Source organism: Petromyzon marinus, chromosome 31 (genome assembly GCF_048934315.1).
Source record: "Petromyzon marinus isolate PM22_M1 ecotype Great Lakes invasive population chromosome 31, UKy_Petmar_22M1.pri1.0, whole genome shotgun sequence".
NCBI lineage: Eukaryota > Metazoa > Chordata > Hyperoartia > Petromyzontiformes > Petromyzontidae > Petromyzon > Petromyzon marinus.
Window position 1 is genome coordinate 7,613,277 of NC_133697.1, and position 23,378 is coordinate 7,636,654.

The following is a 23,378-nucleotide window of genomic DNA, read 5'->3' on the forward strand; positions in this document are numbered from 1 at the left end:
AAGCATTGTGGTTAATGAAAACATGATTTCTCGTTAAAGGTTTCAGTTTGGTGTTTTAACATCTTAACACAGCTGTTTTGTTGCCAGAAAAAAGGGGAAAACCTATTCTCATATTTTGGTACTGGCAAAGGAGGTCCCATGATGTAGATGCTCACCCCGAGCTCTCATTACTCTGATAGTGCATTGTCTTTGGGCTGTACGCCTTATGGCGTCCTCTGGTCTCACACCGTTTGAGACGAGGCTCCAAAAGAAAAGCTGTCTCTGGTGTGGACCTATCAGTTTCAAAGACAATGCATATACTATCATAGTTTTGTTGTTGTTTGCATTCTGACCACAAGTATATGTGGTTAATGCAGACATGATTCCTTGTAAATGGTTTCAGTTTGGTGTTCTAACATCTTAACACAGCTGTTTTTTTGCCAGAAAAAAAGGGGAAACCCTATTCTCAAGGCTTATCTTTTTAGCGCCAGTTTACAATCGCCAAACTTTGCACAGCCGTTTGATTAATTTGGCCAATTTTCTCTTGGGTAAGTCCTGCGTAGCAACACAACTTTATACTGATATTGAGCTTACAGTGGATCATTTTTACAGGAGTTCGTATGACCCCCCTCCCCCCTTTACAGACAGAAGGAGGGAGATAAAGCAATTGCAGATAGCTTGTGGAGCACCCATTTTTCATGCTTTTCCCCCCTACCTTATTTTAATTAAAGTGCTTTCACAAAGAAACATTTGGGTGCAGCCAACTGTGCAGTTCATTTGGTAATGCAATGACAGTGCTTCCACATCAGTAATGGAACACCTGTGCATGGTGAATGTTCTTGATTATGCATTTCAGAAGAATCCCACGGACAAACGTGTATTGATTGTTTAAACTATGTTCCACATTTTTTTTTACACGTAAGTAGTGGTTGAGCGTGCTGCGTTATGAACTTGGCTGCAGTAGTTTGATTCCCCACCCGCAGCTGACATTGGATGCGAGTGATATCTGACTCAGTCCCTTGCCACTCTCCTTTATTAACGTGCATTGACTAGTGTAGTGAACTATGGTTAAACAACCCCCAAGACCCATTTGCTGCTGCGAGGCCTTCATTCAGCAGTTTCATTGATAAAGGACGATGCATTACATGCATTATGCAGTTTAAATACATGTAGAGAAATATATTTCATGCACAAAATAATTATTTAAAGACCAGAAATCAGTACGAATATAGCAATCAATTGAGATGATTATAATGCTCAGTTCAACATGAATAAATCAAGACTTCATTCAACTTAATCACTCACTTTTTGCGTTTGCAGAATCCAAATATGCTACGCAATATTATCTCATTCAATTGCTGAACAAAGAGGCCGTGTCGCACAGTGTGATTTTACGTTATTGCAATTGTAACAAAAATATACATTCACAGTTTGTTTGGCGCAAAGTGTTCATGCCCCAAACTGAACACACGAAGCTAATCATTGCACGGATCATTTCACGGGAATGAGCATCGGCACGGCAACAAACGTTGCAATTTTTAACGTAGAAAATATGACGCCTGCATTTTGTCGCCAAATTCGTTCAGACAAAAAAAACGACGTACAAAGCAGGTGGCGATGTCAAATAGCGCGCAGAGCCTGCTCATAGACACGGGAGATTAATAAGCTCCAGTGAGGGATGCGCAGGGAATGGACACGAACGTTCTCAACCAAAGCAGCCCGACGTGGGAACTGATGGAGTCCGCATGCAAAAGAGGCCAGACTGTGCGTTGAAAACGGTGAGCACTTGCCCTTTTATTTTTCCTCCCCCAATAAAACCCCATCTCGCAGGGGACATGACCCGAAAAGCCACTCGCTCTCAACATTCGATATTCATCTGCTGCCACACGCACAGCTGTGTACAATGCGTTGCTTATTTAGTTTCCATACAGGCAACATACTTATTTATATACCATTTACAAATGTCTCGTGTGCGCCTTACGCAACACACCTTGAATATTTAAAAAGGTTTCCTTTGAAAAATATTACACAGTGACATGCGCCCATAGGTTTTTTTTCTACCAGAAGAATTCTATATAAACAATTCACAGTAGCTATTTTTTTTTAAATGCAGGACTTTGCTACACCCTTGTCGCTACTGAACTACAAAACAAAACACAACGAAGAGACATTTGGGAAGGCAATGCAATCCAGATTTGAACACGCATGAAATGCTATGCTAATGCTACTTAATGACCAGTTGCATTAAATTATTAAATTGTCACGAGTGCCCAATGCCATTTTATTGTAAACGGCAGACACAGACATAACGCCACTGGATATATTCCCATGCCTTACAAATACGTTTTAAAATCAACACACGTGAGCGGCAATGATACGGTAACTTTGTTCCGAGCTATAAGTCTCCAAAGAAACAAGCGATACGCTATGCAGTAACATAATTGTGAGAATAGCTAACTCTTTCAGGCAAATGTGGTTGTATCCAGCACGATGTTAAGGGAAGAAAGACGGTTGTAATACTTGTATGGCTGACCACCTGGGCTTGCTACGTGTTTTGCATATAAGGCTGCGAGGTGTGGCCAGGAAATGGTGGTTCTGAGGGTCACCTATCCCATGCATGTTGGGTTTTCTCCAGATGCTCTGGTGGCCCCCCACACAATGTCAAACGTGTATCGACAGTGTTGGTAGGACATCCCGCTCCTGAAAGAGTCGTGAAATTCAGTGAGGCTCTCCTGGGTAAATAATTGGCAGCATTGTTATTATCAATATTGGATTAGGTATACTACAGAAGTGTGCAATGTGCATATTATGTTAATGCATGGCCATTATGCTTTACTGCAACTAAATATTCATCACTGGATCCCATTATACTACTCTATGAATGCATCTTACTTTAATTAACCTTAGCTTCGGTTTTAATAAAACGTTTTTTTGTCATTGGATGCTGAGGCAAGTACAATGTAGCATATGCATAAAAACACACAATTTACCTGCAATATTGGATTGTAGCACAAATGAATATATATTTAAAAATGGATTTTTAATTGTATTTTTAAAATCTACTTTCGCTACTTTGTATAATTGTTAAGCAAAGAATAAGATTATTTTCATACCATGTTATAAATGTGCAGGGCAATTACTAGTGAATCCCGTCAGAAACATTTTCATGCAGCGTTTCACTGGAGCCACACAACCATTACGTCACAGTCACTTTTGCCTGAAGCGACAGAGAATTGCATCTAAGAAAACTAAAATGAAAGTTAAAGGACAAAGAAAAATGGAAAGAGGTGGTGGAAAATGTTGAAAAATCATGACCTCCGAGCTTAAAACAGCGAGACGTTAAAAATGAGTGTACACACGAAAAGGCTCTACGTGTGACACATTTAAGAGGCCTGGGCCTCAAATCATGCTGGGAGGTCGTGTTACTCAACGTTTTGCCTACCCTGAGCTCTAAATAATAAATCTACCACGACGCATAGGCAGCTGAGTAAAACTCATTGCTTTGAATCATGCTGAGGATCTCGGCATGGCCTGCGAGGAAGGCTTCGATCCATGGTTGACTATAATCAAACAGCGGTTCCTTATTTTAACTGGCTTCCTTTGCCAGCCCAAACTCCATGGAGAGATATAATAAAACATTTACTTAGGTTCTGCCGTACGACTGACTTTGAAAGTGACTCAAAAAACAGGATTTGCTTAAATAATGGGACCATGTGCAATCTTCAGCACTTGCTGAGCATGCCCCGCAAACCACAAGACCTCTGAAAGATCACCAACAGTCGGGGACGAGGATTTAAAAAAATAATAATTTGTACATTGCCAACTCGCCGTAAAATATGTATAATATTACATTCAGATTTCCGGCTAATTAGTATTGGCTAATCAACTATACATCCGTGCTTGGAGGAAATGTCACATTCATAGAGATTTAATTATTGTGTCTCTTTGATGAAAAGTATTTCAAATTGACTTACCATGCAAATGCCTTTTAGAAACTGGGAAGATGTTTGAAATAATTTGAGGGCTAAAGCACACACTTTGGCTAAAATTAAACTTTGAACATTTTCAAAATTACAGTGACATATCCATTATTGCAACGTAATAGCCAAACGTAATGCCTAATGCTAATATCTTGGAATATCATTTTAAAATTAACAACAATTTATCATGCACAAACATTGACATTTATCTATGGCATTGATTTAGCGCCAATCCTCAGCGGGTCACATTAATATTAATGTAACAATAATAATTATTTTAGTAACTCTGAGATAAAAATGTTTTAATAATAAAATGTTTTGATTTAAAGCTTTCGTGACTGCAGGGATTCATATTCTTGGTTCTTTCGGTAAAGTCACGTATAAGGGAAACAATAAAATAATAAAAATGTACAAAACAATAAAATTATCACGATCAACCATTTCGGGTCTTAATTGATTGTTCACGCTTACGGTGGCTTTCAGACCGCATCCATTATTTTCGTCTCCCCCCTCCTCTTTTCCGAACATAGATGGACTCGTCCATCTGAACAAACTGCAAAATCGCTCTCCGTGGTGCTAACGTTAAAAATAACCGCCACTTTTTTCAAATGTTCTTGCTGTGGTTTTCACACCTGATGATGATTGCTTGTGTTGCAGTCGAAACGTCGTGAGAATTTTATTGTTTTATATTTTATATTTTTTAATTATTTTATTGTTTCCCTTCTATGTGACTTTACCGAAAGAACCAAGAATGTAATAAAATGTTTACTACGATGATTTATACTGGACATCTGTGAAAAAAAGCTTCATAGGTCATCAGAGTCCTCCAGTCTAAATAAAGATTATGATGCTGATTATAAAAAAAAATCGCATTTCGAACAAATGTAAATTGACGGTTATACTTCGTAGTTAATTGTGAAAATAGATAAACCTTCAGTTACAGTATATTTAGATGACAACATATTTACCAAATATTCAAACATTCCAGCAGTGACCAGACAATGACTGCTGCAGCTGTTGCTTCGTATAGCACCATCGGTGGCAGATATTACAGATAATTGTGAGCGTAGATCAAATTCAGCTACATTTGCAGTTTACTTACATTGCAACATGTTCATCCAAAGATTTAAATCTTTAGCAGTGGATATCCAATGACTGCTGCCGACGAGAATATTTTCTATTATTTATTTATTTGGGTGGGGGGGGGGGGATATTTTTTTAAATACATTTGGTCACAAACATCCCACAGGGGCCAAATTAGTGAGTGATCTTTCCTGGAGAAAACACATGCATTCTGAAAATGAGTTTTTTTTATTAGATCTGCAGCCAAAAAGAGACTCAGAATTCCATTGAACAAACGTGATAACTATAAGGTTACCAAGGGCAATCCTTAGCATCAAGTTTTGGCTTTGTGCACACCCACCAGCAGATGCAGAGGCAGTGCAAAAGCCAGACGCCCCAAAATAATTTGTGCCGGGTCACAGGAGCTGCAACCTTGAGTTTTATTGTTCATCATCACTGTTCAATCACCCTGGAAGACCGGAGTGAAAACACCGTATATCACTAAATGGAAAACCATACCATATGACTCTCCTCCGCCCTCTAGCACCTGGGCAGGAGGCAGCAAAGGGTTTTGGGGGCAAGCGCAGCCAACACTTGCTTTGATGAATTATTGGAATTCATCGAAGCCGTTCCAAGGCTTTGCAGTGGTTCACTCTGAATAGGTCACAGCCACACAATGAAATATCATCTCGCAATCCCTTGTGCATATCACAGTGTATTGTTGCTGAAACATGGTGATTTTTTGATCTTCTTCTTTGAACCTAGAAAGGTGTCCTGCTTACCTTTTTTTGTCGCATCACTGAGTGCAATATAAGAAAAGTCCTATAAACACACCCGAGACATTTTTAACTAATATTCCCAATGAACTTTATAGAGCATGTCACATTTTGCTGTACAATTGTGTCATCATCATCACCACCATCAGACATACAATGGCAGAATTCTACTCAAGTCCTTTGTAGATTTTCAGTACTTGCAAAACTTGACTAGCCATGATCTATCCACTGCTTGATGAAAGCCCCCCCCCCCCACATTACTCATTGGTTTTTTCGGTAAAGTCACGTATGTAGAAATACAATAAAATTCTATTAAAACAAAACAATCACGACGTTTCGATCACAACACAAGCGATCTTCATCAGGTGTCAAGAACAAATCATGGAGGTAAATACAACAAGAAGATGAGAGACGAGAATTCAACAAACCTAAGAAAAATTATGTGAAGCGCAACCAGTCAGGCCAACAACACAGTTAGACACTTGCTGGCGGACCACGAATTTCAGAAGTGTTAAATTTCGTGTTCAACCTCTGGATTGCACATACCAGCATAGACAGAGTGAACAAATGCGAGGTACAAAGTCAGTAGAAATACATATACAGGCCCACCAAGAGGCAAGGAGGGAGGAAAGACGGGCAGAGAAGCAAGGAGAGAGAGAGGGGGCCGGAGGGATGAACAGAAGCCTCTTGGTGGGACTGTATATGTATTTCTGCTGACTTTGTACCTCGTATTTGTTCACTCTGTCTATTCTGGTATGTGCAATCCAGAGGTTGAACACGAAATTTAACACTCTTCTGAAATTCGTGGTCTGCCAGGAAGTGTCTAACTGCGTTGTTGGCCTGACTGGTTGTGCTTCACGTAATTTTTCTTAGGTTTGTTGAATTCTCGTCTCTCATCTTCTTGTTTTATTTACCTCCATGATTTGTTCTTGACACCTGGTGAAGATCGCTTGTGTTGTGATCGAAACGTCGTGATTGTTTTGTTTTAATATAATTTTATTGTATTTCTACATACGTGACTTTACCGAAAAAAAACCAATGAGTAATTTTATGCAGTCACGAAAGCTTTAATTCTTTATTATTTCCCCCCACATTATTACCATCCTTCATGGTCTAGAAATTATACAATTATTTATTTTCCTGCACGATGTTGACATAATCTTTCTCTCATTTGGCTTCTATTCTGTCACCAGTCTCATTCATCGGTCATTATTCTTTTGAGTTCTTTGTCCTGTCCAAGTCCACTTCATTTCCTTTGAAGAGTTTAGGTAACGTCCCATAATTTGCATCATTATAAAAGGTGGAACCAGGTGTTGGATTAAAAAAATTAGCAGACCTATTTATTAAATGTACACACGCAATAAAATACCACAATCTTGGAATGATGTATATAATGGACAATTTAGAGGCCAACCGACCACGTGGATTTATAAAGATTTGTCTACCAATTACCACATATATACTATTAATCAGAATTTCTAAATGAGCAATGAATATCAAATACCTTGAATACTATGTTAATATATTTTATTCAGTGGAAACTGCTGCAGTCACTCAAGAAAAAACTAAAACTTTAATAAATAATTTTCATTTTAGAAATGAGTAAAACTACTTATAAAAGTGAAACAGCTACATGTAGATTACATTAAGAAGGTAACAAAAAACAAAAAGCCACGAACAGCAAGTTTGTTGCCCAAAGATAATTATTATTAATAAACAATAGTTTATTTTAAAGGACACAACTTGAAAGCTTAACAGAGTAATGTAACGTCTCGGATAATTATTAAAGATTGAGCGGAATGAAAATGATGAACTAGAGGTGAGTGAGGGCAGCTTTGAGTGCTTTTTAACAATATTATTTGACAATGATAGGCAATATACCACGGTACTTTAAAGGAAACGTTTTCAAATGTACGATATAAATACATGTGCACGTATACTTGCTGTTATTTTCACACTTAAAATAGATCGATGAATTAACATGATGTGCAAGAATGTGATCAAGAATGTGATTACATTATGAAAGCATTCGCACAAAAAGAGGATATTTTAACTCCTTATGCAGATTAACAGCCCTGACAGCGATGATATTTCATAAACAGTTTCTTTCAAAATCTGCATCACTCAAAGCAACGACAGTTAAAGTACAAATAAGCCTTGCCTACAATTTAAATAGGGATATGCTGCCAAGGTGTAATGGTCATCACACTGCACTGCAGTTCAGAGGTTACAGGTTGGATCTCCTGGGCACGGCAGTTAAAACAATGGTGCAAGTTTTACATAAATCCCCCCACCTGTCTACCCAGCAGTATTAATGGTTGTGTGATGGTGGTGCAGAGTGTGGGTACTGCTATCTCTTCGAAAATATTTTGCCAGCAGACTAGAGTAGGCCAAAACAGCCCTCCGAGTGGAGGGGCCTTTTTTGCCAGGAGTGGCATAAGTAGGAAATTTTAGTGCTGCAATTTAACCGATGCCATTTACGCTCTAAATGCAAGCCAATACCCTTTGTTATAATGACAGCAAAGGGATATGTTAAAGCGTAAGGAGAGAAAGTCACTGAAAACGATTTCCCTTTCATTTCGAATGTAAAATGTTGAGTCCACATTCATATAGGTTGACAAAAACCCAAGCCGTGTGCGAAGCACAAATACATAAAAGATAATTAATGACCAAAAAAAAAGAAACAATGTCAAAATGTTTTAAACTTGGAAAAAATTCCGTATGGTAACAGGTGCCGATGCTTTTTTTACGTTAATGCAATTCAGCAGGTGCACTGGTGCAACAAGTCCTGCATAGTGTATAAAGTGCACGATTACATTATGTCAATCATGATTTACTTGGAGGAAATGGGTTTCGAGCAATCCCATGCCAAGCTTGAAAACATCCACAGAAATCCCACTTTTATAGAAAAGCGTTGCCCTTAAAGCGGCCCAGAAGCATAACATTTTTCAAGACAGGCTTCCACAGCTGTCACAAGAACACCCCCCCCCTCCCCTCACCTAATTTAATTGCCACTTTGAGATATTTTGCCTTAACGTTATCCAGCACCTTCCAAAATGTTACTTCCAAAGACACATTCTTTTATGTTGACTTTACTACATTTCAAGGTGCGTGTTTAAGCCCACAGAAGACTCGTTTGTGGTTGGTGCCAGGCAAGACAATGTTGTATTTGGTGCTACGGTATACATATCCGTAGGTTAGTCAGGGTTATGGTTAGGCTGAGAGAGTGCAATGAAGCTATGTACATTTTATTGACAAGTTTTGAGTGATTTTATGGGCAAAGGGTTATTTTTTTTATTCGCTTAACATCCTCGCATTACTAGACGTAGGTGTGAAAGCTATCCAGACCGTTCAAACATGTAATTCTCCAGATTGTTTCATCAATTCTACAGTGTGAATAAAAGTTTTATTATTTTTCATGATATCTATAGATTTGAAAATAAAAACTACTCATTTCAGGCTCATATAAATACGAAATAATTTGGTGCCCCCTTGTCAATCCACTGCTGAGCGAAGGCATCCTCAAGCCGTGTAGTAGGTTGTAGGGGCTGTTTGACCATACTTCACCACGCTGGTCAGTGCGGGTTGGTGAAGTGGTTGATTGGACAGTGGGAGGCATCAGCAAACAGTGGGTTGATCATCAACCACGATTACTCCAATGCAACAAATAGTACATTATTTCGATTTAAAGCTTTCGTGACTGCAAGGATGCATCTTCTTTGGTTCTTTCGGTAAAGTCACGTAGAATGAGAATAAAATAATAAAATGAAATAACACATTGACTCTTAATACCTCTCACACCACGGTTAATGGTATGGTTTACAACATGGAGTATAACAGCGCCTCGCAGCTGTCTCTCTCCTCCCTCCTCCGTTCCGACCATGGATGGACTCGTCCGTCTGAACGGGGCTCGTAGCTGTCCGTGGTGCTGAAGTTGAGGGTAAGAATCCACCCATTTTTTCGCCATATAGCATTGTGATATATAACGACTTATTGTTGGTAGCTCAGATGATTGGAGAATATATAGAGTTTATTGATAACATTGAGGTAGTTTATATTTTAGTTTTTATTGGTTTACTATATGGTATTCATTATATAGTGTAGTGTATACCCAGTTACTGTTAATAGCTCAGCTTATTGAAGAATATATTGAGTACATTTATTATATTGATGTAATTTAGATTCAGGTTTTTTCACATCGGATTACTGTATCATAGTTGAGTTGTGGCAGCCCCTTTGGCGTCCATGTACTAGGTGCCTCTGTGGATGTGCAGGCTTTGACTTTAACATAGCTATTTCTATGACCAGTCACAAGCTAATCCCTCAGTTATTTCAATGCTAAATTCTCCTGTTTGATTTGTACTAGGTGCCTCTGTGGATGTGTAGGCTTTGACTTTAACATAACAATTTCTGTGACCAGTCACAAGCTAATCACTCAGCTATTTCAATGCTAAATTCTCCCGTTTGATTTGTACTAGGTGCCTCTGTGGATGTGTAGGCTTTGACTTTAACATAGCCATTTCTGTGACCAGTCACAAGCTAATCCCTCAGCTATTTCAATGCTAAATTCTCCTGTTTGATATGTAAACCCCTTTGTCAAGGTGCCTCACTTCTCTAAACCAGCTTAAAAGACGCTACGAATCTTAACAACGTTCATTGAAGCTCTGTCGTCCCGACAGGTCTGCTCCTTTCACCTGAAGAAGGCCACTTGTGTTGTGGCCGAAACTTCGTGAGAATATTATTGTGTTATTTTATTGTATTAATTTATTATTTTATTCTCATTCTACGTGACTTTACTGAAAGAACCAAAGAAGATGAGTACATTATTTACATATGATTTGCATGAATAAAAAAGTATTGATTCTTACATGTGTGATTCTCTGTATGTACTGTGAGCATTACGAATCAATATGAATAGATGCATCAATATATGATTACACACCTACTGCACAGACGTGTACTATAAATAAATATGCCACTACTGTACTTATAAATAGAAAATCCATGTATCGATACCCCACTAAAACAATATGGATAAATTATACATAAATCTAAATTTGACTTCGAATCCTCTAAGTCTTCCAACCAATCCCAATGCACCTATTAATTATGTTAACACTCTCCTCTGTAAGATATGGAGCCATCACGTTCACATTATTTAATCACATGTTGAGAAGTATAGAGGCTCAGAAATAAGTCCTTCAAATAAGCATGCTTCATGCTTGTGGAAATTTCAGAAAATAAAAAAAGTTATTTACAGAATTTTTACTTTTCTCAATCTAAAAAATGTTCTGTAACATTTCATAACAAAGGCAGTGGACTGACCCTATATGTGCAATTGTTAAAATAAATGGGCTCATACCGCATTCGAACAAAATAATGGTGCCTCTGCCCACGCTACAACACGATCATTTGGATAAACTTGTTTTTTTGCCAGAAGCGTAGCTTTGAAATAACCATGCTGGGAAGTATTGAATAAATCAGATTCTAAGCAAGGAAACAGCAAGGGCTTGAATATTTATACTCTGTGTGACACCAGAATAATTGAACATTTACAGCAAACGAAGGTCGGCACAGTTGGATTCCTGTGGGTAAAGACTACCTTGACCATTCTCATATTTACGCTGATCTAACCGAATGGAATCTACGATTTCTCATCGGTAGCTTGGCACATTACTGTTTGATGAGTCAGTTTGGAAATGTGTACTATCTGAATATCAATCACGATAAAACAGCAGTGCTCATCCACAGGAATCAGCCAACACAAAGCCTTTTAGTTAGGTATACAAAATGGTGAGACGATGGGTGAGCCGATGGAGAGGCATGGCTGTGTTTAATCATAATATTACATGTTCTTTGCAATGCTTGGCTTAGTTATAGAGCATGTTAAGTCAATTACATCCGATATATAATTCCATTAAAAAAATGTTTACGTGCAACAACTGTGACATCTCATCCTGGTGGTAGAAATAATATACAAATAACAGCATTAATTTCATTTCCAAAAAAATATTTAGCACATATATAAAATTATGCACCGGTGAACATATATTATTAAGTTATTTCCTCTTCTTTCCCCTACCGTCTTCTCCCCCAACACACACAGCTAGCTCTATGAATACTTTACCATTTGACAGCATATGATTAATACATAAAGAGGTGGTTCTGAAATAAAGCCAATGTTAGTTCAGTGTCCCAGTCTCAAATTACCTTTAACTATGCCTGATATAGATTGCTGTTTGGAGACAATCATAATTCTTCAAATGCCTGATGCATGCGATACAAATAAAAAAAACACGTATTTATGATCTAAAAAAACATGTCCACTCCAATCTAAGTACCAGATGTCATGAGTAAAAAAAAACACCATTAATGCATTTATGCTTTCATCAGCTAATAACATCTCGCGGAAACGTGCCGTGCCGATTGCGTGTTCAATTGCGCCGGGGATATCGTTGCTGACAGCTACACAGCGCGAGTGTTTTGTGCGGCTCGCGTGTGATGGTGGCGCAGCTTTCGTCTCTCCGGGGGGAATAACCATTCGACCACCGCGAAAACGCCACGGCTAATTTACAATGCAGACATCTCGAAATCTGAGAGGGTCACGAGCACTACCTCCCCCCCCCCCCGCCTCTCATCAGGAGCACGGTCTAGCAGCAGCACGCCTGTCAGTTTGGCCGCATCACTTGCTTGTCGTTACTGGCCGTACAAACGTACTCAATTGATTCCTATATTATTATTTTTTTATAAATAGCCACACGAGCAAATTCTTACCACCACCACCACCCCTCCTCTCCCTTTGTTAAAAAAACGATTCGATTGGATGAAAAAACAACATTAATGTTTTTTAGACAAATATTTGACTTTACTTTCAATAGCTCCCTACAAAAATCCCCCGTGAAGCCTTAGCAGACTGTTGGTGGCAAGTGCTGTTCGCGAGCACCGATAAAGGCCGGCACGGCACAGCACACGGGAGGGTGGGTGGCCAACACCACGCCCGGCCGTCTTTTTCTCCTTCGTGGCGATGTTTACACACCGCACCAGGCACTCTTTTGAGGCTGAGTCGACCTCGGGGAGGCCCAGGACCCGGTTAAGATATTCGTCACTGGTGTTGCCCGTGAACGTGAATCGAACTCGGGCGTCCGGGTTCGTGGCGCAGCGCGCTAACCGCTGCACCACTGCTCCCCCACACGTTAAAACAGATCCTATGAAACACACACACACACACACCCATACATATGGGATTCTGGGAATGTGTGCTATTTACATTGGAATGTTCTTTTAAAATATGTGAATGGGATGTTTTAAAATATTTTTTCTGCGAACCGAATAAAATTCTGATTAAGCTATACACGATTATATATCCCCCATGATAATAGTTGATGCATATTACGGGATACACGCGTCATTGTAGTCCGTTAATGCTCTTTAACTCAATCGAATCACTCGCTATTGTGTCTTTCACAATGGGCTCTCTTCAAGTCTCACACCAGCCAATCACGAGAGAGTAAACAGCCAACAGCGTTGACGCCTTGCGACGCCTGACAAAGTAGATTTTGTAATTTTGTTGTTTTTAGAATTCATGATTTAGGTCAAGACACCAGTGCCAAGCCACCCTGCTGTTGTGAATGATGTCACTGGCCATTTGATGTCCGGCCCCCTGCTTTAACCGTACACGCTAAGCACTCTGCTTATCGCTACACAATTGTGAGCACGTGCTCATGATCAAAGCCATACGAATTGGCTTCGCAGCGAGCGTACTAAACCACGAGGACAGAGTTCTGCACAGGACCGCATGTACATATAATAGCACAATATTTATCGTGCATGTATGACACGAATACAAAACAATAGTTTTGCCACCTCCCCTGCTTTCTCCAGGATCATCCCTCTTGTAGAGGTTGCTGTTTTAGGAAATGTGTAACATTAAAAATCTTAGTTTTGTTACTTGCATAATAATACAAAAAAGCACTAAATACAACAAGTTTACACGCAGTTATCCCATCTTCCATTATTTCCATATATTCTTCTTCCTATGATACGTCCTAGTTTTTCGCAGCTCAGAAGTGGTAACCCTAAACTCCACTGGATCTATAATAATAGATACGTTCCATAACGCAACTTGAATACAGTAATGCAAATAATTATCTGCCTCGTTATTTGGAGCCTTTCACACTCGGCTGTAGTCCGAGTGATCTGGGCGTGAGCCCAACCTCCCAGGGAACTTTAATTTTTTAAATGAATTAAAATTACCTCTAATTGGCTTCAATACTCCACCAGGTGGGCCTGAAATGCACCAGGTGGGCCTGAAATGCCCACCTGGTGCTTTGTTCTCCAGCGCCAGGTAAGGTGGAGACAATTTGTTGCGTCACGTTGTTCCCCAGCACGGGATATACTCGCTTCGTAGGGGTTTCGCGGCCAAGCTGAGCAGCTCTCCAATGCGTTTTGCGGGGTGTCACCACGCGTTCTTCGGCGCGACGTATCACATTTTTTTGGAAATTACATTCAGGTTTCGGAAGCCCCCCCCCGCCCCCCATCAGCAAGAAATGAATTCAATTCCTGAAGAAACTCCCAGAACGTGCAGCGAAACGTCGGACAGCGTGCAGTACACCCCAAAGGCGCACGGGAGGGCAAGGCGCAGCGCTTTCCCACGACACGAGTGAGTCTAAGGTATAATGACAAGCGCGATTGTACACCACCTGTGTACCCAAAGGAATATTTGAATCCGAGCTAATGGTTTTTTTTTGCTATTGATTTTTACGTAAAAAAAGGACGAAAGTACAAGCGATCCAATACTTGTAAAGCCTTTGCAGATGTTGCTGCATAGGCCATGAAGAGCAATAAAAACTACTTTTATTTTTCAATGACCTTGTTGATCCTTGAGCACCACAGCAGATGTTAACCAATGGTACTTCTATTAATCAATCACAGACTGGTCTCTCGTGGGTTAGTGGCCGGTCAAAGCAGTGCCGATGTAAGCCAGAGAACAAAGCTACAAGGGCCAGATTGAATCAAATCATTGTGCTGCCCCAATTCAATTTTCTTTCTCCAGAGCGCGTCCTTCAAGTCTAAGCAGCTTATTTTTTGTTAAGTTATTCCAATAAGTGTATAAACAATCAATGTAGAGATAAACAAGTATATCGCGCAAACTTCAGAATATAATAGGGAGCAACAGTGACAATAATGACAAACTCAAAACACGTATTTAAAACATATCAGCAACATTCACAATTAATTATGTGAATTAAGTATCGCTTGCCTCGAAAGGACAGCAACCAGCTCAAAAGCCAGTGTTAGAATAATCAAACACCTCCACCCTTAATACATGTTTATTCAGTGAGATTACGATATGTCTATTTTCAATCCATTTATTATACAGATGGGGGAGTGGTTCGTGCTCTTGTTCGTGCACTGCACTTTGAACCTGGCCATCTGACTTCAATTCCTGGTCACAGTTGGCATCAGTCGGTGAGCAATATTTTTGGCAAGAGTTAAAATTTAAAAGTACTGCAGATGCCGTGTCAGTCATAGGGGCTCTTGGACCATACTTCACCATACTGGTCAGTGTAGGTTGCTCAAAGTAACACCCATGACCAATTAATATTTCACTCGACACCAATGTTCGCCATGGCCGGGAATCAAACTGAGGTATCCAGATGATTCATAGTGCAGTGTGCACGGTAGCACGGTTGGCTAAGTACGGTACGAAAAAATCTCAACGTACATACAACCACTGCCCCACTGCTTCACGCCAAAAAAATGAAACCTCTAAAATCTCATTGTATTCAACATACGATTGAATAATCGTATGTTGAATACAATGGTGCAGTCAAAATTTAATGGTGCAGTGGTTTGCTCACGGTGCTTATGAACCATTATGCCCCACAACCATTCCCCTTTATCAACCCGCACCGAACCAACGTGGTAAATTATGGCAATAAAAAAAAACACGACTGACATGACGCAGTGAGGCCTTCATCCTCCAGTTGATTAACTTATTCATCACCACCACCAATATTAGAAGTAGCTTAATTAATATCGTGGATAAAACTCCAAGGTTCGTGCTGTTAAACAAGGCCTCAATTCACTAGCGGTGGTCTGTTAATGGTTAATCCACTGCTGTGTAAATCGTTGAGCTTGTGTCGGATGCATATTGGCACCCACATTGCCTCTGGTTTGTAGGTAGAATCAGGTGGCTGCCTTGAAGCGTTCAGGCTAACCGTCATTTGTAGTTTTTCTGTGCAGCAAAGATCTCCCACATCCGTGGCGATAAACGCATTATCTGAGTCACACTTGTCAGCGATGGTAAAAGCCTCCCGCATGATGAACTCAATGCGGCGAGCAAAAGCACAGCAAGACCCGACTTACGGAAATCCGACATTACGGAAACACTCCAATAAATAATGTTACGAAACATTTCAATATTCGGATGTGTCTACGTTAGTTACGTAAGCGCAAGTCGTTCGGCGCCGTGGGGATGCGTCTGCATCCAGCGCAGCGGGTCGTAAGGCGGACAGGATCTTCTTCACCAAGGCGGTGGTGTATAAACCGCTCTGTTATATTTTTTACCGCACGTACAGCCACCGCATCGTCTCGCAATTCTCAGTTTCTATTGCAAGTTGTCTTCATCAGAAGTAAATTTCACGAGTTATTTAATGTATGTACTGCATTGGCCTCTCCCGTGAAGTTGCCAAACGGCTGACGTTTTGCCCAGTTGCTGTGAAATCCATGAAAAGCGTGCGATGCTGCAAGGCAATGCACGCTTCATCTGGGAATTAATAGATCCTACAGATAACAGCCGCAGACAGAGATATATGGCAAGTATAACGCACTTAGATTAACGCTCAATGATGTGTTAAATAAATATTACAATAGTTATATTTAATTGGTACGTGCGACTTTAAAGAAGAGCTTAAGGCATCGAGAATGGATCTATTGAAGTGTTGTGCTAAAACACCCGAATTGTTCAATGCAATATCAAACATACAATTTCACAAAAAAAAATGTTCTTCTCGTGTAACAGCTTAGAAATTGTACAAGAAAACAAAACTTCGAAATTGAGTGTATTGTGTACTTCTTCAAACAGGTCATTTGATACGTTTCCTAAAATATATATCTGTATAATATATAATGGGAGTAATGAAAATCACTTTTAGGCTAACACGTTGAAATTAAAGTTAAATTTGCTAAATATATAGTTAATGGATGACAATTTACAGATGCCTACGATTACATAAAATCAGCGCCTTTTGTACAATACGGGCAATTATATGTTTTTCTTGCCTCAGCACTCCCTCCCATCCACTTATCTATTCAAATAGGGAATCAATAGGGAGGCTGAAATTTAACTCCGTGTCCTTATCGCAAAATACACACATCGGGCAACGAAAGGACGCTGGTGTGTGCGGGTTGGCGCATCAACACCCGCTCCCCCCCCCCTTCTTGGGCAGCAAAACGTGGGGAATAATAATCTGAAGGTGGGTGTCCAGAATAATGTTTTATTATTATTATATTTTTCAGGGTGGGAGGCGTTGGTGCAGAAATCGATAAGCGTTTTTATTTTGCCTCGGTGGCAGGATAAGCCGTTAATGCCGGCAAACTGCAGCGAGGGGGGGGGGGTGGGAACTTGTGTGGCCTCTTACGATCAACTGACTGCCGTTTATCACCGCCACCGCAAATAAACCGCGACTGCCGGGGCCGTTTCGCCAAAACACCACCGCGTCCCGGGCCACACTTACATTCTGTTTTCATACTAAGGGGGAAATTTTACATGTTTGTAAAAAAAAAAACCGAAATGTGCCCGGTAAAACATTTAGGGGTATTACGGCATCGAATGATTAGCTTTATAAAGCTTTGAGTTGATAACCCGCAGATGGAATATACTGTATAATCATGTCGATCAGGATGCTTGCCGTGGTGTTCATGGTTAGCACACTGGACTTGGAATTCGCATTGATTCGTTCTCCCGGCATGGCAGTTGCAACAATGGTGCAAGTTTCTTAAATCATCCACCTCTGTCTAACCCAGCAGTATAAACGGGTTAAATCATAGTCAGTCAATCGGCCAGCATTTTACGCGGGGAGATGTAAAGTGAAGGTACTCCCACCTCTTGCAAAAGAGGGGCTATCTAGAACTCCCTATATAGCCAATCCTTCTGCCAGCAGTGGCGTGAGCAAGCAATTGACAGGGTTGCACCTTTACATCGACCATTTTGAGGAATAGAAATATTGTTATTTTCCCCAACGAAAAAAAAATATATTTTTTACAAATGATATTATGCTTCAGTGCACATTTGGGCTCACTTCTTCATCCTTGTTTGAGTTATTAGAGACTGTGATTCCCACCCTGAAGATAGTCATTTATATTGATTTTCAAAGTCAAGTGCGCAAAGGGCTGCTGGAAAATGAATTCAAGTGTAAGAAAGAGCTGATTGATGTACCATCATCTCCAAGGGAGGCTGATGCACCACGAGGCGATGTGCATATCAGCGATCTCCCTTCCTTTCCCCAAACAGCATAAATAGGCACCAGGGTCTTCTGTTTCATATTGTTTGATTTAACCACTCCATTCCTGCATGAACCTTTTGTTAACCTGAAATTCACAGGCAAACGAGTTGTGCCGCCTAACAGCTTGAGCACATTCACACCGTGGGCCTGTTGTCTTGCCTACAAACCCTACTCTCGTACAAGACATTAATCCACTGTCGAAAGGAGCTTCGAAAGTTTTAAGAGATCAGTTGTCTGATATAATTTGATTCAGCTTTGATCCGAGAACAAAGCTGCTTTAATATAGGTGTATTGCATCATGCCCAAGGGGTTCCACGTCTCATCTTAACTGGAAATTATCTTGCTTGAAGCGCTTGGCTTCAGATTTGCTTTCCTGCGAGCCTGTTTGGGGATGACTGAGTATGGCACAACGCAAATTTCATTCCCACGTTGACATTTTGGGAATTGGAATTAATTCGAGCACATTGCATCTTTCTCGTTTACGCACTAAATGAGAGCGTAATGAATGTGTAAACTATCGTGAACTTCAGTATTCTGAAGGGCACCAAACAATTCAAATGTGATGAGTATACCCATTGGAATCACATCATGTCATATCGCACAAAGAACGATGACATTCTGGAAAACAAATCGGATAAATAAGACAAAAATGCTTTCTTGAAATAAATTGAAGTTTCGTGTTTCATAGCAATTCGCTTCCTCTCGATATTAAATTGCAAGCACATTTCTTATGTTCACCTATTATGTACGGTAGGCTTAAAAAGAATAATCATCATCATCATCACTATCCATGGTCAATTAATTTATTGATGAAGGCCTGCCCAAGCCACCGCCAACCCGAAACGTGCCTTCACCTACATGCACTGTCAGCGTGGTGAAGTATGGTCAAACCCATGGCTGATGCATCAACAAATAAAGGAAGTTATTTTATTTTTAGCAAATTATTTTTAAGCACATCTGAAATTAAATGCTAATAGTAAAGCTATCAATTGCAAAGTCACCAACAATGAGGGCATTAGAAAATCGATGTTTATTAAATCGGTTTTACCTAAATGTGGTGGGTATTGCAATAAAACAACGTTAACCTCAGCCAGTGTAAAACATTCCTGAAAAAAAATCAATGCTACTTCAATATTTCACGATTACGAATGTAGTTAAAATGAACCAAGTTGAAACACAAGAAGATAACTCTTACATTTTTTTTATATAATTAGAGTAATGCGCCGTGACACAGTGATGCATCCATTGAAGCCAAATCTGAGCACACTATACCAAATGTTCAAAGCAATTTCGTATAAATAAAATTGAGCTTTAGGCAATAAAGGTTGTGGGATAACAGGCTATTGATCAGGAGTCTTGCTCGCTGGCCTAAGATTGCTTGTTAATGGTCTCACCAACTAAACACATCGACTCATTTTGACAGACGCTTGGAAATTACAGACGTCTCAAAATTAATTGCCTGTCAGTCAATTTGCATGCTGTGGTATTGTGAGCAAAAGTGGCCCTCCAGCTGGCAGTGCTCCAGGGAGAGTGCGACCATTTTTGCTGTTTGTAATATTTCCATCAATACCGGTTAATCATGGCAGAGGGCGGGGCTGTGTGGCAGGCGTGGACTCGCTGCCGTTAATCTTCGTTTTATGTTCCTGAGGGTCCCCCGTTGAGATTTCTGGGTTAATGCGTGAGGCGCCACGAAGGGGGTTTCCACCTCCGAGGTGCAAACAAATAAGAATAAGACTATGGGAAGAAGAATATCTCTCGATTCCAGAAGAGTGGAGAGCTATATGTCAACACCTTGTTTTGAGTAGTGTGTTGTTGTTATTATTATGCAACTGATAAAAACAGGACCCATAATGTATCGGGAAGATTTACAGATTTCCCAGAGGCGTATCATGGATAGAATAATGTTTCACAATATCTGAATAGCTTGCAAAATCAGAAGCTGGGAAAATTACATGTAAATGCATTTTCTAATAATTATTATATTCTGCAAATGCATAAGAATTATATTATGCAAATGAAAAAAAGAAACTGGTACTTTGATTGTCCTGGGAACATTTACAGATATCCCAGGACAGCTTTTTGAAAAGAGGACGATTCTGAGAAAACCTAGCAAGGCCTAAAGCAATGCGCCAGCCTAAATCAGGCCCGTGGCAACCCCGCACATGAAAGCCTACAGTTTTAGTGGCCATCGCTCTTTGGGTGGCCTTGCAAGCCACGGGCCTGATTGAGGCTTATGCATTAATCGAGGCATTGCCGATGACCACGAAGAGTTATAGCGCTTGTTGAGGTTCCATGCAAAGTACAAACAAAATCTATGCCAAATTTCCACAGACAATATATTAACTCCGAAGCAACCGTCACAACTGGAGGTCATTTCGGGCTTCAGATTTTGGACCTTAGTGTGCTACATTGTCGCCTCGGTAGAAGCCCCAAAAGCTAAGTAGAGTTTGACTTGCTTGGACAGCACGCCACCAACGAAAATTACATTTGTCGAGAAAATTATATAGTTTTATCGCAATTGGATAGTTTATTCCACGGACTAGAGCTAAACTAACCTCCTAGTCTGCCTTTATAGAGCTGTGTGTTGTAGAAGTCGCCTACCACTGTGCTAAAACATCCAGTCAGGATGCTTTCTAGTCTGTGAACATGAACAACCCTGCGTTAGTCTATGTGAAAGAGCAGGGACATTAACACCGATGCCCTTGCTAAAATCCTACCTTTGGTCAATAAAATAAATATCTGCCCTGGCCAAATTCTACTACCAAGATAAAAAAAAAATACCCGTCATTCTCAATTGGTGCTGCAACATCTCTGGAAGGAAGATGTATGCCTCGCAAGGGATATATCTGTCACACATTCCTTTAATGCATCTAGAATATAGAGACAAACTGCCCACTTCGGAATATGATGGGGAGCAACAGTATGCACCACTGACAGAACTGACGGCGGCTTAAAATATTTATTTAAAACAACTCAGTAACATTCACAACGAATTCCGTGAATCAAGCATCGCTTGCCTCCAAAGTACAGCAACCAACTCAAAAGCCAGTGTTAGAATAACTCAAACACCTGTACCCCAAATACATATTTATTCAGTGAAATGATGATATATGTATTTTAAATCCATATACGATACATATGGGGGAATGGTGGCGCTGTGTTTAGTGCGCTGCACTTTGAACCTGGCCACCTGAGTTCAATTCTTGGTCACAGTTGACATCAGTTGAAGAGCGAGAAATCTGAAATGATCCTGGGGCTCCCCCCACTCCATCCAGCCTGCACTAGACGGTAAAGTATGATCAGATAACGCCCACAATCAAACAGCCATTTATCCAGTCGAGGACTGACAAACGATTGTACATTATCATTATTACACGATGTAACACAATTTTTGTTCCTGGGTAGTAAGTGTTATTTCGTATTTGCTTATGCCTAAAAAGTATAGAAAATGGCGATTATTCCCCACAAACTTTGCTTTTGTGACCAGGACAGTGATACTTTGAAATTTACCTACTTTCAATGACAAAACGGGCGAATGTGTCTCTTCGTTGACATAAAGTCAGAAAAAAACAACATATGAATCAAAATTAACATGTATTTATACTAAAGTAATCCAAAAATGACGACAAAAGATTTATAAGTGAGTAGTTTTTTGAGATTTGCGATTATACTGTAAATCACTTTGACGAATCAGCCCCCAAATGTAGTCTCCCATCATGTTCTCGTTATACTGTCCTTGGTAGCGGCGTTCAAAGTCCAGTATATTCTGGTGGAAGCACTCGCCTTGCTCCTCCGAGTACGCTCCCATGTTCTCCTTGAATTTATCAAGATGAGCATCAAGGATATGGACTTTGAGGGACATCCTACAGCCCATTGTGCCGTAGTTCTTCCCCAGAGTCTCAACCAGCTCCACATCGTTTTCGACCTTGCGATGGCCCAGGAAGCCACGAACCACTGCGACAAAGCTGTTCCAGGCCGCTTTCTCCTTACTAGTGTGCTTCTTGGGGAATTCATTGCACTCCAGGATCTTCTTTGTCTGTGGTCCGACGAAGACACCGACTTTGACCTTTGCCTCAGACAGCTTAGGGAAGAAGTCTTGAAGGTACAGTACTTGAAGGCTGCCGACTCCTTATCTACAGCTCTGACAAATTGTTTCATAAGGCTCAATTTGATGTGCAATGGTGGCATCAACACCTTCCGGGGGTCTACCAGTGGCTCCCACTTGATGTTGTTCCTCCCCAGAGAAAACTCGGTCCGCTGTGGCCAGTCTCGACTGTGGTAGTGCGCCTTGGTGTCTAAATCTTTTGTAGTCATTTTTGTATTACTTTAGTATAAATGCATGTTAATTTTGATTCGTATGTGGATTTTTTGTGACTTTATGTGAACTAAAAGACACAAATTTGCCCGTTTTCTTATTGAAAATAGGTACATTTCAAAATATCAATGTTCTGGTCACAAAAGCAAAGTTTGTGGGAAATAATAACTTTTCTGTACTTTTGAGGCATAAGCAATTAGGAAATAACACTTACTACCCAGGAACAAAAAAAATATTAAAATGTGTTACACAGTGTTATCATACCCTGGTGGGGGAGGAGGGGCGAGTGCAATTCTGATACTATTTATAATGCGCATATACCTGTACTTATATATTTTTAAAATTAAATACTATTATATAGATTTTTTAAACACACTTGTGTCAACATTGTCTTAATATCACATTCTAAAAGGTACAAGATGTACATGGCATGTTACAAAATTTGTATTGATTGATTTATCTCGAAGAATATTTCGAAGATTGTTGGCCAAAACAGCGTGACTTAAAACATTCCAACTCTTTGTCAATATGCTGTTGGAAAACTGTCTCCCTATGCCTTCCAGTGATGGGCGTTTTCTCTACCCACATGTCAGCACGCTCGTCAGTTTCAGTTGAAGGCGATGGCCCAGAATTGTTTCGGAGACATCACCTGCCACAGATATCAGCCGTGACCAGAAATCGAACGGTGCTCCACCCCAACGGAAGGCACACGTGGTACAGCCATTCACTCACTTTAGCTGCTCAGTCAGTGTCTCACAAG

General features: G+C 40.2%; 1 protein-coding gene across 40 annotated transcripts in view; it reads right to left on the reverse strand.

Moving 5' to 3' along the window:
- LOC116947744 (neurexin-1-like) overlaps positions 1 to 23,378 on the reverse strand; it is a 401,559-nt gene that overhangs the window by 69,080 nt on the left and 309,101 nt on the right. The gene's annotated exons all lie outside the window — the stretch shown is intronic.